The sequence below is a fragment of the Myotis lucifugus genome, unplaced genomic scaffold (assembly GCF_000147115.1).
Source record: "Myotis lucifugus unplaced genomic scaffold, Myoluc2.0 scaffold_540, whole genome shotgun sequence".
Taxonomy (NCBI): domain Eukaryota; kingdom Metazoa; phylum Chordata; class Mammalia; order Chiroptera; family Vespertilionidae; genus Myotis; species Myotis lucifugus.
In genome coordinates this window covers 393552-399816 of record NW_005871588.1, presented here as the reverse complement: position 1 = coordinate 399816, position 6265 = coordinate 393552, and the positions used below count along the sequence as shown (strand labels likewise).

Sequence of the window (6265 nt, the reverse complement as noted above, 5' to 3'; positions counted from 1 at the left end):
CACGTTCATTGCAGCATTATCTATCTATCTACACTAATAAACGATAAAGATGCTAATTGACCATACCTTCGCTATACCCAAGCCACTCCCACCAGCCAATCAGAGCGACTATATGCAAATTAACCCAACCAAGATGGCGGCCGGCAGCCACAGTGCTGAAGCAAGCAGGAGGCTTGGTTGCCCCGGCGATGGAGGAAGCCAAGCATCCCGCAGCCGGCTGTAGCCTCCACAAAAGGCAACAAAGTTTCAATTATAGAAGCTAAATAAATCCCAGATACCTGCTTCCAGCCAGCCTCCACTGGGAGCTTGGGTGGCTTGAGGCTTGGCCAGCCTGCAAACAGCCATCAGCCCCTCACCCAGGATGACCACATCCTCATGGGGTGAGAGGGTCCCTGCTGGGGGGCTTGGCCAGCCTGCAAACAGCCATCAGCCCCTCACACAGACTGGCCAGAGACCCCAGCAGGACCCCCACCCTGATCCGGGACACCCTTCAGGGCAAACCAGCCAGCCCCACCTATGCACCAGGCCTCTATCCTATATAATAAAAGGGTAATATGCAAATTGACCCTAACAGCAGAGCGACCAGGAATCACTGGTTACTATGACACACACTGACCACCAGGGGGCAGACACTCAATGCAGGAGTTGCCCCCTGGTGGTCAGTGTGCTTCCACAGGGGGAGCTCTTTTCAGCCACAAGCCAGGCTGATGGCTGCCAGTACAGCGGTGGTGATGGAAGCCTCTCCTGCCTCCTCAGCAGCGCTAAGGATGTCCGACTGCAGCTAGGCCTGCTCCCCACTGGCAAATGGACATCCCCTGAGGGCTCCCAGAGCCATGTCTAACTGCCAGCTTAGGCCCAATCCCCCAGGGAGCGGGCCTATGCCAGCAGGTGGTTATCCCCCGAGGGTCCCAGACTGCGAGAGGGCACAGGCCGGGCTGAGGGACCCTCCCGAGTGCACAAATTTTTCTGCACCAGGCCTCTAGTATATATATAAAAGCCCAGTGACTGGAATGGCAAAATGACCAGAACGACCGGTGGCTATGATATGCACTGCAGCAGCCAACCAGCCTGATCAGGGCCCTGATCGCCCCCCAACCCCACCTGCACCCCCCACTGGCCAACCGCCAGCGGCCCCTCCCAGCCCCCGCCCTGGACCTCTAGTTTACAATAGCCAAAACATGGAAGAAGCCTACGTACCCATTGATGGATGGATGCATGCATGGATAAAGAAAACATTACACACACACACACACACACACACACACACACACACACACATACACACTGGAATGTTACTCAGCCATAAAAAAGGAAACCCTGACATTTGCAACATGGATAAACCTTAAAGGCATTATGATAAGTGAAATCAGGCAGAGAAAGGCAAATACTGTATGATCTCACTGATATGTGGAATCTTCAAACAAAAAAACAAAAACCAAACTCATGTATACAGAGAACAGATAAGTGATTGTGTTTTGTTACTTTAAATATACCTTGTTTTATGTTTGCTTTTGAGAGTCTTTTCATATTTTACATAAGTATAAGACAAAATTCAACTTTAAAAAATCAATTCCTAAATATTGAAAGCAAAATAAAAAACAAAAGAACCAAAGTACACGTCCAGTAGTAGCAAAATCATAGAGCAATGATTCTGAGTGACTTTAATCACAGTAATTAGCCTACATATCCCTAGTAAGTATGCAAAAAAACTTTTAAACAGTTTTTATTAGCCGGTGGTATAGTGTTCATATTATCCTCCTGAGACTGAGATGTATACAGTGTGGGATAAAACAATGAGTAATCAGAATCAAGATGTTTCTCTTAGAAGAAAAAGATACAGGTGTAAGATCAAGAAGGCTAAGTTGCACTGGCCCTGTGTTTCAGTTGGTTGGAGCATTATCCCTTATACCAGTGGTCGGCAAACTCATTAGTCAACAGAGCCAAATATCAACAGTACGATTGAAATTTCTTTTGAGAGCCAAATTTTTTAAACTTAAACTATATAGGTAGGTACATTGTTATTAACTTCATTAGGGTACTCCTAAGCTGGCCTTTCCTTACGTCCTCAATCTGATTGAGGTACGTTCACTGAGGTCGACCCCTTCCAACTCTCCCATACACACTCATCTTGTATACTTGTTTCATCTATCTCCTTTTGTATATCCTCTCTATATGTCCAAACCATCTCAACATACCCAAAAAAATGTTTCATTTTATAATAATAAAGCCACCAACACAAAATAATTACAATTCTTAAATCGATGACAAAAATACCTGTAGGATTTGCAGCTGGTTGGAAAAATACAGGTAACTTTATGCTTCAAGTAGGTACTTTTGTCACCCGCACTCGATTTGCGGACGCGACTAGCACTAACCACTGCACACGAGACTGCTGACTAGCTGGCTCACTCAACTCATGAACGAATCGCGCGCCTCCCCCACGCTGCGTCGCCCAACCGACCAACACTCCCCATTTCTTCTAACGCCACTTCTTCAAAAGACTCGCCCAGGCCAAAAACCAACTTCTGCGCATGGGCCACGAAGTTTCAATAGCACTGTACGTGCGCGCCCGCACGTGGTATTTTGTGGAAGAGCCACACTCAAGGGGCCGAGAGCCACATGTGGCTCGCAAGCCGCGGTTTGCAGACCACTGCCATATACCAAAAGGTTGCCGATTCAATTCCTGGTCAGGGCACATACCTAGGTTGTGGGTTCCATCCCCCACATCAGGGCACGCACAGGGGGCAACCAATAGATGTGTTTCTCTCACATCAATGTTTCCCTCTTTCTCCCCTTCCTTCCCTCCTTTCCACTCTCTCTAAAAATCAATGGAGAAAAAACCTCACTCCTTGGGTGAGGATTTAAAAAAAGGTTAAATAGAACTCTGTCTTCTTGCTTTATAACTGGAAGTATCAGAAACCCGTGATCTGAAAAGACCATGAAACAATCAACCTAGTAGCAATGAACAAGTGAGCCCAGGGCCCAGATTGTGTCTAATAAATATGATTTTTCATTTGGAGAAATGGATGATTTCAGAGCTGGGATAGAAAAATGTACAAGATGAGCCCAGTGCAGTCTGTCATACCAAAAAGGAGAGCACTCAGAAACTATTAGAGCTGTGTCTACAGGATTTAGGACCCAATTTGAACAGATTACTATTGGACAAAGATGGGATAATCTGAGTATCAATAAAGATAATACCTACAATGGATTCAATCATATCAAATATGCTTAAATTCATGAGTTCACAATGATACAAACACATACAACTCATTGGCTACTTCTGGAGGATGCCAACTCAGTATTATAAAAAACTAGTAAATAATTGACAGAAATTAAGTATTTATTATTTATCCTGTCTTTCCTGAAAGAGCTATAATTTAAGGTAACGAAATTATAGAAGGGCAATGTCTCTTTTAGAAGCATTCCAGCTAATAAATGAGGTTAAAGAATTTATCCACATTTTCAATGTCTAATGAAATGATGACTAAGTTTGAGCCTCAAGGGCTGCTAACAAGAAGAAAAACTATTAATCCTCATCTGCCTAACTCACCTATGAAGTCTGTAGGGAGCGGCTATAGGATCAAGCCTCGGACTAACCTGTGGCAGGGCCCCAAACAAGTCCCAGCTTGGAGGGCAGAGCCAGAGCCCTCCTAGCATGATTAAGCTTGACCTTACTGTCCTCCCTTGTTCCTTCCTTGGTAGCTAATGGGCTGTGGGAGATGCAGCAAGTGCTGCCAAAACAAGGTGAAATTCGCAAGAACGCTGTAAACATGTTGACCACTTCCCTTGTTTTGCTTTGTGTGCTCTGACTAAAGCTTGGGCTTACAGGCTGTCACTGTGTCCTCATCCAGTGAACCTACCTAGCTAGCCCCAACTGTATTCTCTTTGTCTTCTTTAATCCTTCCCCGCCTCCCCCGCCCTCGCCCCCCCACTTCACCGCTGGCCATGCTGGACGCGGTTCAGAGTCTTCTTGCCAAAAAGTACATCAATCATGACTCTGATTACACCTTTACATCTAACTGATTAAATTTACAGTAAATTTTGTGTAAACCACAATGCATAATAAAATCCAGACTGTATGTAACTCCACAGGACAAACCATCAAGTTTCAGCAACAAATAAATTACAAGAGATAACAAAAGATGGAGGGGGAATAGATTAAAACAATGTATGGCTCTAACTGTTTGGCTCAGTGGATAGAGTGTTGGCCTGGGATAGAGCATCGGCCTGTGGTCTGAAGGGTCCCAGGTTTGATTCCGGTCAAGGGCATGTACCTTGGTTGTGGGCACATCCCCAGTAGTGAGTGTGCAGGAAGCAGCTGATCAATGTTCTCATCGATGCTTCTAACTCTCTATCCCTCTCCCTTCCTCTCTGTAAAAAATCAATAAAATATATTTAGGAAAAAAAAAAACAACAACAAAGTATGGCCCTAGCTGGTTTGGCTCAGTGGATAGAGTGTCGGCCTTCGGACTGAAGGGTCCCAGGTTCGATTCCAGTCAAGGGCACATCCCCAGGTTGCGGGCTCGATCCCCAGTAGGGGACGTGCAGGAGGCAGCTGATCAATGATTCTCATCATTGATGTTTCTATCTCTCTCTCCCTCTATGAAATACACACACACACACACACACACACACACACAATGTATGAACAGCATGTGGATCGGGATTCAAACTTAAAAAGAATTGAGACAATCAAGATTTTAACACTGGTTGGATATATGAAGGTAATAAGGAATTTCGGGATAGTGGTATTTGTGTTTATCTTTTTAAGAGGATGTATGTAGATACACATACTGAAATATTTAACAGTTAAAACGAATGGCATCTGGGTTTGGGGCTACAGATACAGCAAGATTAGCTATGAGTTAACAGTTGAAGCTGGATGAGGGTAAAGAGAGGCTTACACTATTCTCTGTGTATGTGAGAGACGAACTAAACATGTAAAAATAAAGTCCACTTAAGCTCTAGGTTTCACATAATAAAATGTCTTTTTAAAATTAACTGCCAAACCCTGGCTGGTGGCTCAGTGGTTAGAACATCCACCAACCACCCAAGGGTCCCGGGTTTGATTCCCAGTCAAGGGCACATGCCTGTGCTGCAGACTCCATCTGGGGAGGCAAACAATCCATGTCTCTCTCTCTCTCTCACATCTCTCCCTCCCCCCCTCTCTCTCTTTCACCCTCCCTCCCTCCCTTCTTCCCTTTCACTCTCTCTGAAAAACAATGTGGGGGGGGGGGGTAACAAAAAAAATTAAATTAGCCTAGTTAGGTGTTTTCTGCTTCAATACAATGACTACTTCAAATAACTAAAAACTAACCATCATCTGAACAAACAGCCTTTGCGGTACCATCAGTAAAACAAAATACCACCAAACAAAACCCAAGCAGTAATGAGGCAGCGTCAGAGAGTTAGTTACAGGAGAAAAGGGCCGGCCTGTAACTCACATTCTAAAAGGAAACTCGCCTGCGTGTTGGAAACGGGTCGAACGCGGACGCACGTCGTCCAGGAGCCTCTGAACCCAAAACCTCCACAAACCCCCACCACCACCCGCCCAGCCACACCGACTCCGAGGCGCCTTCCGACGGCCAGAGCCCGCCGCTTCCGCACCGACAACCTGACTGCTCCCATCTCCCCGTCGCCAGAACCAGCGGGGGTATTCAGATTTGGGATTTTAAAAAAATAAAGCAGAGAAACAACAATACTGGACACATCGCTGGCGTTTGCGGGACCTGCACCAATTCCCCGCGGGCCCGGCGCGCCCCGCTCTGGGGCGGGCTGAGCCCCCTCGAGGCTCCGTCCACCCGCCTGTCACCGGGGCCCGCGGACCTGCGCCGAGGAGACGCCGGGGCCTCCCGGCAGCCGACTTCCCGCCTCCACTGAGATCTCAGTCCCTTTCCACACGCGGAACCCCCTTTCTGCACAGGCCCGCAGCTCGGGGGGGGCCCCAGCCAGGCTCGCGGCCGCGGGGACCGGACCAGCGCGGTACGTGTTGGACCTCGCCGCCCGCCGCGCCAGGTTAGCCAGCCGTTACCCCGGCGGCGAGGCGAGAAGGGGACGCACCGCCTACCTCTTGACCGTCACGCGAGCAGGAGTAAGTGTGGGGAGAGGCCCCTGCGCCGCCCAGACACGAAGAAGAAGAAGCGAGGACGAGGCGAGGACGAGGTGAGGACGGCCCACGGCCCGCGGCGCAAAGTTACAGGACGACCTGTTCCCGTCTGCGGGCCGGACGCGCTTTCCCTCCCCGCAGACGCCGTCGCTGCAG

The 6265-nt window shown here is 48.0% G+C and overlaps 1 protein-coding gene across 17 annotated transcripts in view; it reads right to left on the bottom strand.

Annotated features, from left to right (window-relative positions):
• ADD1 (adducin 1) overlaps positions 1 to 6265 on the bottom strand; it is a 75297-nt gene extending 69032 nt beyond the window's left edge. For 4 of the 17 annotated variants that reach the window (XM_023745415.1, XM_014446462.2, XM_014446463.2 and 1 more), the window contains exon 1: positions 6071 to 6260. The gene's annotated coding sequence lies outside the window, so the exon portion shown is untranslated. Of the gene's footprint in view, positions 1 to 6070 lie in introns of all 17 variants that reach the window. The other 13 variants (XM_023745417.1, XM_006104083.3, XM_006104085.3 and 10 more) reach the window with 8 other exon arrangements.